We start from the raw sequence: 12,704 nt of genomic DNA on the forward strand, positions 1-12,704 counted from the left end.
ATCTGGGCTCAAGACCTATTGGGAACTTAAATATTGTACTCTTTCTTGTAAGATCACACAACTCAATGCCCTGGTACTTTGGACGATCTCGGGTTAGTATCTCCATTTGCTTCTTAAGCATTTCTATAACAATAGCTTATGTACCTTTACATCATGTAGGTGTTCTTTGTTAGCTGTATGCTCATTATATAGCAATTTATATCTTGTTATATACATTATGTCAAGGACACTTCTTCTCACCACTTTACCCCCATATGTATATTCACTTCACCCCCACGTGTAGGCTGAAGTGAATAGCTTACCTTTTATGTTTCATTTCTTTCTGTGCACGTTACTTGAAACACGATATGAACCATACTTGTATTTTCAGAATGCAGAAGATCTGTCCTATTCATATATAATTTTCACTTTCTGTCACTTTTTTGTACAACATAAAGTCATTAGCATATAATATACATTTCGAATGTTTAATTTTCATAGTAAAATCATTTATACATTTATATAAGTCAGAAATAAGAGGGTACCCACATTTGATTCCTGTGGAACTCCTGAATGCATATTATAAAAATATGATTGAGTTTACCTGTACACTACATACTGTTTTCTTTAGCTAAGGTAAGATGTGTTTAAAATCTTAAAAATGTTATATTCAGCCCAAATATTGATAGCTTTCCTATAGCAATATATCATGATTAATTTTTTCAAAAGCCTTACTGAAGTCAAAGTAGATAGTATCTACTCTTTTACATTTATCCTTGCCTCAGATATACCGGTACCTTGAGTGAAGTTTACTAAGTTAGCTTTAAAAAAGCCATGCTGATTTACACACACACACAAATATATATATATATATATACGGAAATACCTGTTTAGTTCTAATTACATTATATAAAGTACATAAAGGATATCTAAAAACTTTTCAACATGCTTTGACTACATACGGAGGTATACCATCGACACCACAAGATTTCTTTGGTTTCAATTTCTTTACAGCCTGACAATATTCGCTTTCGTTTATTGTTTCCAATGTTAAAGTACTACACAATTGCATATCCAAAATATATCTATAATTATATGTTGGTACATTACTAGCATACACCGACTTAAAGTAAGTTGCAAAACTACCTGATAATGTCTTATTCGTGCTATATTCTATTCCATCCAATGTGATAACCCTAGAATTCATTTTGCTAGTTTTCTTACTCTGTATATAATTTCAAAATGACTTCGTATTGTTTCTTGGTCACAATTTAGTTTCCTTTATATATTTTTTGTAAGTTAAATCAATCATATGTTTTACCTTTTTTCTAAATTCTTAAAATTTTTCACAGTTATACATCGAATTCTTTTTATGTTTTTCGATAATAATTCTTTTGTTTTATGTTGTTAATTATTTCTTTTGAAAACCAACATGGGTACTTTTTATTTAAAGAAGATTTACTTTGAGGAACATTACTTTTAAATATCTAACGTACGCCTGAATAAAAATAGTTAATAACATCACTTACATCATCAATTTTATACAATTCTCTCCAGTCAGCCTTACTAAGTTCTTTATACAACTTTATTAAATTCGCTCTCTTAAAATCTTAATATATTACTATTTCAACCCTGACATACTTTTCTATTATTTTAGACGTCACTGTTAATACTAACGCCGGATGATGTGCATCGGGTTTTACAAGACAGTTATAGATATGCCAGATTGACTTGATCCCTAGTCTTCCGTTGCAAGCGCTGCTATCGGCTGAAGGTATTCCACTCGTTTTCTCTCTTTTAGCAACAGCTGAACCCTTATTGGCTTAACGCGTGGGTGTGTAAGGGTGTGAGTGTTAGTTCGCATTTTTGCCACGGCTCAAGACATTTTGGCAGCACAATAGTTTCTTTGTATATTTCAGTATTTGAATTGATATTTGTGAGAGCTAAGGTCGGAATGCTTTATAGAATGCTCGAATAATGTTACCAAACTGAGAAGACATGGTGAACGAGAGATAGAAAGCAGCACTTAAAGAACTATAACAGTATGGAAATAAACAATAACAACAATAATACCAAAAATATAAAATAACTACAACCACAATAACAACAAAACAAAACTTTGCAGCAATCCGACAATACTGCACACTCAGGAAATGTTCTTCGTATAGCGCGAGAGACGTCACTAGCAAAATTTCATGGATAGGGGTTGACGAGCGGAACACACTCTCGCGTTCTATTGGATGGTAAAGTTGGTAAATCTAGGTTCAGCTTCACGATTCGTCGCGATCACTATAGTTCCTCAAAAGTAGAATCGTCTTTCAGAAGTGCTGATCTTGTTAGCAAGAAGTTGGATTTAGCAGCAAAGAAGCGACATTTGCTTACTATACCGCAAATCATAATTTAAGCTTTCACACAAACAGGAACTCGTCTAAATTCATATTAAAATTTTTTGATTCCAAGCTCACTCTGGGGAAAACTAAGTGTGAAGCTTTGGTTTTAAATGCCATTGCACCGCTTGATGAACTTCGTGAAGAGTTAATCAAGGCTAAATTTGTAACTGTAGTAAATATGAACGCTTCAAACAAGAAACAAAAACAGCTAGTACCAAGGATCTTATAAAATAGAGGATCTGCCCTTACAACAAAATCTTCAAGCCATACGTTATAGTTTCGCCACCCCTACTCTGCCCACTCCGCCCAATAGGATCGCAATGTTTTGAGCCAACAATCATGGCGGAAACGAAACTAGCCAATCAGACGATGGTAGGAACGAGAGTAGCCAATCAGACGTGCCGATGCTCGGTTGCTTTTTGGCTTCACCAATTTAATAGGATGAAGATACATATAGGCAGATCCTCTATAACATCCTTGGCTAGTACCCATTATTGTACGTTCGGAGTGTGCCTTGAAAGTGAAAGAGTTTAAGTTAGTAGAGGGCAAAACTTCAAAGCTACTGTCAAACTATCTGTTGACAGTCGAACATCAAAATGGCTTTGATGAAAATATAGTTAGTTTCTGTGGTGAAAAGTACAATACAAATGTTGGTAACGTTCGGAAAAGAGGGGAAACGATACTTTCGCTCGACTTATGGAAGAATTAGGAAGAGAAATAAATAGAATTGGTTGTGAGCCACACATTATGCACAACTGCATTCAAACAGCAGTTGATGTCCTTTCTATTGAAATTTAATCCCTCATTCATAAGATCTATAAGTGCTACCATATACAGGGCGTCTACAAAGTCTGACCCGGGGTCATTTGTTCGGAAACAGTTTGGGTAGATGGAAAAATCAGTCAACACGTATTCCATTATTTTAGGGCCACACGATTTGAGTGAAAAATTGTTGCTCCAGGGTCCCCTGGGGGTCCCAGATGGGGTCCAACTCAGAATTTTCAAGGGAGGTCAAGTAGTATATCGTTGGAAATATATTCTTAAAAGAAAGAAGATGGTACTAGTCCCTACACGAACCCTGTGCAAAATGGCGGTCGGTCAAAAATGTCAACACAGTGCGCATTGCAGATTCTGTGGGCACCCCTAGCAATCTGAAATATATATGTCAAAAGCGAACAACACGTGTCGCATTATTTCAAAAGTACAACATATCGAGGTAAATAAATTACTCCGTGTTTTCCCTTAGGGTATGAAACGGGTTTCATATCAAACGTGTCAAATAGACAGGTTTGTCATATTGTATGTCGTGCGAAAGATCTGAATAAAAAGTATTGTTATAGCACGACTGTCCAGACCAGACTTTAAAAAGGGTACCGGCAGTTGACAGGAATCGCCAATAATAATAATAATAATAATAATAATAATAATAATAATAATAATAATAATAATAATAATAATAATAATAATAATGAGAAGACGACGAAAAAGGAGAAGAATTCTGTATACAGAAATCACAGCTAGAATGAGACTTGACCGAACTAGTTCTCAAGGTTACTGCACCTCTGATAAACACCGTTTCTGTAAAACGATATAAAACTGGTTCCTTTATAATTATTATTAATTTGAGCCATTAAGAATCAGGACAACTTTTAAGCCAACACTTCCATTTATTTTTTATCTATATTATGTTGTCATGCCAACGAGGTATTATCAACCTTATTATTTTAAAACATTAGAATATCTATATTTTGTAAACATTCACATTACATTTCTTTTTCTTCTTAATATACAACGATACCTTGTATATTGGTACTAGTCTTGTACAATGGTATATTATACATTAATACTATCTGTGTAGAAGAAGAAAAAGAAATATAATGTGAATATTTACAAAATATAGATTTTCTAATGTTTTAAAATAATAAGGTTGATAATACGTCGTTGGCATGACAACGTAATATAGAGATATAAATAAATGGAAGTGTTGGCTTAAAAGTTGTCCTGATTCTTAATGGCTCAAATTAATAATAATTATAAAGGAACCAGTTTTATATCGTTTTAATTATGGTGCCGTATACCCAGGAGATAGTTGTCTCGTTTTGAAGGAAAGTAGAAGCGAGCGACAGGAATTCTTCAAATAATATAATGGACTTAGTGATAGAATTGTCCCGACAAATCAAGAAACAGAGTCAGGACCAAGCAAAACGTATCGATGAACATTTTGCAAAGATTAACCAACGTCTCGATGAACATCTTGCAAAAGTTAACCAATGTATCGATGAACATCATGCGAAGCTGATCCAGAAACTGAAAAACTGGGACCAAAAGCTAGATCAATCGCTGCAATGCGATGATAAGAAGCGAGAGCAACTTCAGCAGTGCAATGATGGTAAGCAGGATCAAATGCAGGAACTTGAGATAAGATTAGCCGAAGGTTCATATAAGCATACTGCTGTATTGGTTAGATCGGATTATCCCAACTTTTCTCTTAGTTTGAATGTTTTTGACTGCTTCATTGATATTGTTTGTAGCGGAGACACTGGTACGTATCAGTATGTGAAAAGTTATGATTATCCTTTTCTAGAAAACGCTATTAACTGTTTGCGCTACCCGCTAGCAAGAGATAAGTTGATTCCAATATTCATGAGATGTAGAGAGAAGACGTGTGTTTTCAACAGTGCTTGTATGGAGTGGTCGAATAAAGTAAATCTGTTGAATTGTGCATTCAACGAAAAGACCGGTATGATGTCAGTGAACAATCTGATGATGTTTTCACAGCATGTGATGCAGTATGTTGATTTCCAGCATTCAAATATGATGCTGCAAAGTCTAGAAAATACATCAAAGTTCCAACACAGTAATAGATTACATCAAACTAATCTTCGTAACCAAGTTCGAAGTGGCCATGGGAGACTAAAGTGTGTACCCAATGTAAAAGGTGATGTTAGATCCATGTATGCCGATAATGTAACCAAGGCTAGTTACAGAAGAAAAGGAAACCATGGCAGAACAGACCATCGTGGGTGTTACGTAAAGGACAAATACCGACCTATTAGAAGATATGATATTTCACCTTCAGTGAAACGAAGGAGAACTAAACTTAGTGTTATCGATGGCGATAAATGTGATACCGGTAACATAATCAAACCTAACATTAGTAGTGACAGAAAATGTGATTGTGATTGTGTGACTCAACCTAACTCTAGTGAAGTACGATTACGTTTACCTAGGAAGCATGTAAGTACAAGGTCTAATCTCGTTCAACGGAGATTATGTAGAAATACCGGAGATGACGAAAATCCTCAAAATAAGAAGCAAAGAACTATAGATGCAACTAACGTGATATATTGTATTCATGTTTGTGACTTTCAATGCAACCCAAACAAATGCATTGGCCATATAACTTAACATAATGTAGGAGCGTCCGAAAAGAAATATCAACTTGATTTTTAATTTGACCAAATGCTTTACTTTAATGTTATGTATTTTCTTTATTGAAGTATATTTGAAAGCATTTTTGTAATGTTAGGGGTATAAATTGGAGTTAATAAGTTTTGTTTTCAGTAAGCAATTTTATAATGTGTCTGAAAGACCCGTACTCAATTAATTTTGCTTTATGTTATGTGTATCATTTAACGTTTGTGCTTCATATTATTTATGTGTTTTCCTGAGATTACCAAAATGAAATATCAATCCCGTTATTATTGTTCTGATATTAATAAGACATTAATCATTATGCCATGTCATGATTACTATCGATATTTTAATCTTAATTTATATTTTGTTTAATTATATGTTATATCCGAACAACTGTATAAATATCCCATGCATTTTTCTCAAAATATTCTTCATGACACCTAAATAGATAATTATTGATTTGTAACAAGCATTTTATGGCCCTGAAAAAGAATTAAAACAATTTGCAAATGAAAAAGAAAAAGGACATAAATAACTTATTAATCTAATTTTGGATGTGCCTCATCGTCGTTGAAATGTATAAATGAATGAAGATGATAAAGTTTAAAATGAATATTATAATGAAGATGATAATAATAGTATTATAGTAGTAAATATGATATATGTATGTATAATTATATAAATTATAGTTTTTAAATATGCGAGGTGCATTCCAAAAGTCGGATAATTCTCATATGTATGTAAACGGTCCAGAATTCTTTTTCCTTTTTATAAAAGTTAACGAATAAAAAGGAAATCCTGTTCAGGCGCCATAATATACAACGATACCTTGTATATTGGTACTAGTCTTGTACAATGGTATATTATACATTAATACTATCTGTGTAGAAGAAGAAAAAGAAATGTAATGTGAATGTTTACAAAATATAGATATTCTAATGTTTTAAAATAATAAGGTTGATAATACGTCGTTGGCATGACAACGTAATATAGAGATATAAATAAATGGAAGTGTTGGCTTAAAAGTTGTCCTGATTCTTAATGGCTCAAATTAATAATAATTATAAAGGAACCAGTTTTATATCGTTTTATCTGTACCAACATTCCGTACACACAGGAACTAAAAATCCTTTTCTGTGCTTCGTGCGGAAGAGAGTTTGCTAGTTTACGTGTTAGTCAGTAACATCGACAGCTGCGGCAGTAAAGCATTGCCTGTATGAGTTAATATATCTCTAGGTGTTTTTTTTTCTCTAGTTTAAAGCAACAAAATCGAATCATTTACACTTCATTTCTTATATCATTTCGGGCTTTGTTTTTGCATTTATCGACAATACGATGGTATGGTCAGCGGAAGACAAAGTGGAAATAATTTTCCTTTATGGAGAATATGGTCGAAACTGCAGAACAACCTCTAGAAGATTTAATTAATTATTTTCTGACCGACCAATCGATCACAAGTACGTACCCGATTTAGTACAGAAATTTTGCGAAACACAAAGTGTAAAAGATCGGCCACGCTCTGGTCGACCTCAAGTGGATGAGGATGCAGTGATGGAAGTTCTTGGGAACGCTATTATAATACCCCAGCAATCCTTGAGTGAAATGAGTGCCTCCTTGGACATTCCCAAACTCACAAGCGGCAAAATCCTGAGAAAACATTCCTTTTATCCATATAAAATTCACATTACTCACGAGCTCAGTGAGGATGACTTCGATCGTCGTCTTGAGTTTTGTGAAGTAATGGCTGCACAAATCGCTGTAAATAATCACTTTGTGCACAACATTTGTTTCAGCAACGAAAGCACATTATTAATGGACGTGTTAACACCTAAAATGTGCGTTACTGGAACGATGCAAATCCACATATTTTAAGAGAAGGACATACTCAATAACCACAAAAAAGTAAATGTTTGGGCGGGAATTTTAGGAAACCATATCATAGGGCTTCTGTTCATTGATGGCACTTTAACCGGGGAAAAATATTTAGATCTGCTTGTGAGCCCTCTCATTACAATGGTTATTGAAACTGCTACGACTGAAGAAGGCGAGCCAGAATTTGATTCAGAAGGAATTATATTTCAACAGAATGGTTGTTCTGCACATTATGATCACACTGTACGTCAGTATCTGGAACGTAGATTCCTGAACACATGGATTGGTAGGCGAGGAGCAATTGAGTGGCCAGCTCGATTCCCAAATTTGTCTCTAAATGACTTTTTCTTATGGGGATGCCTAAAAACTGTAGTATACAGAACGCAAGCAACCTCATTATTGAAATTAAGGACCCAAATAACTACAACTTGTCGGGAGATACCACCCCTTATTTTTTAGCACGCATGTCAGGAATTTGAAGATTGTTTATATTATTGTCAGGAAGTGAATGGTGAGCAGTTTCAGCATTTATTAAGCTAAAGTTCAATCCAGTATTACACCATATAATTGTACTCGGAATGTGATCATAATGGGACGAGGAAGATGTATAGAGTGGCCTCTGAATCTACACATGCTCAAACGACACAAACACAGAAGAGGATTTTACATACCTGATTCAGATATTTCGAACGACACACCACTTCACATACCTTTCTATTTAAAAATAAATTGAGTTGAACACCACTTGGAACTCTGTGGCACACTCTGGGGTGTTTTTTTTTTTTTTTTTTTTGTTTTGTTTTGTTTTTTTGTTTTTTTTTAACCACGGTAAGTATTGTATTTTTGAAACGATGAGAAATGTGTTTATCTCGTTTCACATCTGATTTCCTGTTGATTTCTATGGGTGCCTACACACATTTCAATGGAAACTGTGTTGACGTTTTGACTGACCGCCATTTTGCACAGTGTTTGTGTAGGGACTCGGAACTTGTACCATCTTCTTTCTTTTAACAATACCTTTCCAACGATATACTACTTGATCCCCCTTTCCATTTGCAAATTTTGAGTTGACCCCATCTGGGACTCTCCAGGAAACCCTGTAGCGAAACTTTTTACTTTGGTATGTTGTACTTTTGAAATGATGCGACATGTGTTGTTTGCTTTCGACATCTGATTCACTGTTTCAGATTGCTAGGGGTGGCCACAGAATCTGCAATGCGCACTGTGTTGACATTTTGACCGACCGCCATTTTGCACAGGGTTCGTGTAGAGGGACTCAGGACTGGTACCATCTTCTTTCTTTTAAGAATATATTTCCAATGATATACTACTTGACCCCCTTGTCATTTGAAAATTTTGAGTTGGACCCCATCTGGGACCGCCCAGGAAACCCTGTAGCAAAACTTTTTCATTCAAATCCTGTGGCCCTAAAATAATGGAATACGTGTTCGCTGATTTTACCATCTACCCAACCGCCCCCCCCCCCAAAAAAAGAACCGGGGTCAGATTTTATATACACTCTGTATATAAATATACTGTTCGGGTAATCAAGCTTAAAATTTTTGTAATTCTGTAGACAGAATATAGTAGGCTTCTGCAGCACGGTAACACTCGTTTTCTTTCGCTAATGTCAACGATTGAACGGATATTGTAGATTTTTGAAGGGTTAAAATAAATAAAATCGCCCAATCTTAATAAAACATTTTTTGAAGATGAGCAAGGAGAGAAATATCTATAGTTTATTCATAGTCAACTGCTCTTTTCAATAAAATTGTTTTAACCACTGGAAAAGATAAAGCAAGTGCAACTAATATTGTAAATGATCTCCAGACCCTGCAAGTGAATCTTAGAAGAAGAAGACAGAAAAAAATTATCCCTTTTGATGCTATGCAGGTCTATGGGAGAGTTGAGAAAGAAGAAGGTTTCAATTGAATGAAAATAATTTATGAGTTTCTACAATTTTATGACAGGTGTCTGTCATGTCTTGAACTGTGAGAACAGAGTTTTGGGAATACGCATTCATTTACTTGGGGAAATGAAAATGTTATTACATGGGGAACCGAGAATAAAACCCAAAGAACTGGAAAACAAATCGTTACCCATAATCAACTATTTGATAAAACAGTGCTTGCTAAAGAATTTTGGAAAGCGCTGCTACCCCTATGGCTTCAGGAAGAGAAGGTAAGAAGATATTTGAAGAATGATGGCCTAATCTTTTCAGACATGTTAAAGACAATAAAGTAAACACTTCTAATATGAGCATAGTCATGGAATATATAGTATACTGTCTTCTTGGAACGTCTGCTCCAGTAGAAAGAGTATTCTCTTTGATGAACAATGCATGGGCAGACGACAGAAGTTTAATGGTAGAGTCAACAGTGAGAGGACTAATGTTCTGCAAAGTGAACTTCGCAAACTTTCAGTGAATTCTTTGATAATGAACAATAAGTGCTTTTTGAGAAAAATTCATTCAAATGAAAAGTATAATAAGCGTGTATAACGTGCAGTAGTTTTTCCTTTCCTTTTTGTTTTGCGGGTGTTAAAATAGTTGTTAAATTTTGTCTTGCTAAAAATTAATTTTAATATAATATAACTATGTATTTGAGCAGAAACGAGTCTTAAGAAAAATTCAACTGCTTGAAAAATTAGAACACCGTGCTTGACTTACTGAACAGTAAAGTTTGAGATTAAAATACATAAGATTTGTGCATTATTATTACTACTACTACTACTATTATTATTATTATTATTATTATTATTATTATTATTATTATTATTATTATTATTATTATTATTATTATTATTATTATTATTATTATTATTATTAGGGTGGATCTTTGATGGTGAGATACTACAAAGATTAGAGGTCCACGCCCTGTGCTATGTCATTGTTAAGAACTGGGGTTGTCAAATTTAGGAGAGGACATTTAGAAATTTAAGATGAACTCTGTCCCTGGGAGACAATCTATAGTAATTATGCTCGAAACAATTGAGAAGGGGTATGAAATGATTCTCTAACCGATGCATATTTGTTATATATATAAAAAAAAAGATAGGGGTTTAGGCATCTCCTGTGAATAGTTTAGTGTCATTATTCGTGATCATCTTGACATGAGAAAAATCTCTGCCAAATGTGTTCCCAAATGTTTGCGTACAGACAAGACGCAGCAAAATCTGTATTTCTAGAAACGTTTAGAATACGATGCCACTAATTTGTTGCACGATTGATCACGAAAGATGAAATATGGATCTATTTGTATGATCCAGAGACAAAAGAATAATCAAAAGAATGGCGTCATAATGGTACACCGGACCCAAAAAAGTTTTGGGTACAAAAATCCAGTTCAAAGGTCCTTTCTTGCTAGTGTCTTCTTTGAGCAGAATGAAGTGATGTTTCTTCTTTTAATTATCTACAACAAGGTAACACCATAACCAGTGCTTATTATGGATCATTACTAGATGGGCTTTACTCAGAGCTGAAGAAAAAAAAAATACCTTGAAAAGTTGTCCAGAAAAATTGTCTACCATCATGACAATGCATTCCCTCACAAAAGTAATGTTACAGTGGACAAATTGGCTACATTAAGGTTCCAAACCTTGAATCACCTATTGTATTCACCTGATCTAGCCCCCATCGGACTACTACCTACTACCAAATTTAGAACTACTATAAATGAAATCCATGCTAAGTGCAAATAATGGAAAAGTTCGATTTCATGTCAAGATATGGCCTATGTGCTCAACACTGCTTAGTGAACAACGGGTTTTCTAGTATTCACTGTGGAAGTAGTTCAAATAATCGCTAGAAGAATACCCGTGGGCCTATGTGCCACCAGTTCTGAAGTAAAATCTGGGCTTTTTCTCAACATTTTAATTTTGGAACTTAGCACGGATTTATAATCAGTCTACATATAATGTGTCTATTAGAATCAAGTTATTTTTCATTTTTCTCAAAGAGTGTTAACCCTTTCACTGTAGAAGGCGACGGAAAAAAATTTCCCTAACCTGCAAATGTCGATTATAGTCGACGTGTTAAAATTTGTCTGTATCTTGGGTTTGTCGATTGTAGTCGCCAAAGGTTTTCTGTATGATTTCTATTGTTTATCGAAAACAATAGAACACAAACAAAAATGAACGGTACAACTTTGGCGACTACTCTCGACAAAGCCAAGATATGGACAAAGTTTAACACGTCGACTATCGTCGACATTCGCATGTTAAGGAAATTTGGTTCTGTCGACAAAAGTCGACTTCCTCTGTGAAAGGGTTAAACACGACTACGCTATTGAAATTTAAGTAACATAAATTCTTTACCTAGAGGTTCTAGATTTGATTCTTAAAGCTGTTTGTCTAAAATATTCTTTAAAAATAGGCCAGTTGTATAAGTTGATGCTTAAAAGCAAGTTATACAATAACTAAAATAAATTATTTTAATGTAGCAAGTAGCAAAATGTCTCTACGCAAAAACCTGAATGAAATTTGAGTAGCCTGTACTATATAACAAGGAAGAAAATTCTATATTCGTTACAATGTAAATGAGAAGTATTCTCCTGCCTATTACGAGGAGTTGGATATTGACTTTCTAGCGCACAAAGAAGTGAAGAAGCAGTAATGATCAGGTGATTTGGAGTCAAATGCCTGTGAGTATTCGTTCTCATTCGCCCCACTTTCATCATGAAATACTAAACGCATCTCCACCGATTGAAGTAACTAACCCGACTCTTTTTCTTTATCTCTTAACATAGAGCAATTTGATTCTTTTGTCATTTTCAACTGTTTCTATGCAGCGACGAGACTTCTTATTCATTTGTCTGCAACTCTCTATTCTTATACTATTTAACGAGGACGGTTTTTTATTTCAATGAAATGTTTTGTTCTATTTGATATTTGCATATAGTTTTTGCGTAAGCAATTTAAATCTGTGCCAGACAATCTATTTTTGTGAATACGTGAATCGAAAATAAGACAGAAAGTGCGAAGATGGAGTTTATGAACATTTTTTTTTTTAATAGATATTAAGGAAGTTCTAGAGTTACATGGAATTGT

General features: G+C 34.4%; 1 protein-coding gene across 1 annotated transcript in view; it reads left to right on the forward strand.

The window, feature by feature from the left end:
- The window catches only part of LOC145662179 (uncharacterized), a 369,228-nt gene that overhangs the window by 257,059 nt on the left and 99,465 nt on the right, over nt 1-12,704 (forward strand). The gene's annotated exons all lie outside the window — the stretch shown is intronic.

Source organism: Thermobia domestica, chromosome 10 (assembly GCF_964235325.1).
Source record: "Thermobia domestica chromosome 10, izTheDome1.hap1.1, whole genome shotgun sequence".
Classification (NCBI taxonomy): domain Eukaryota; kingdom Metazoa; phylum Arthropoda; class Insecta; order Zygentoma; family Lepismatidae; genus Thermobia; species Thermobia domestica.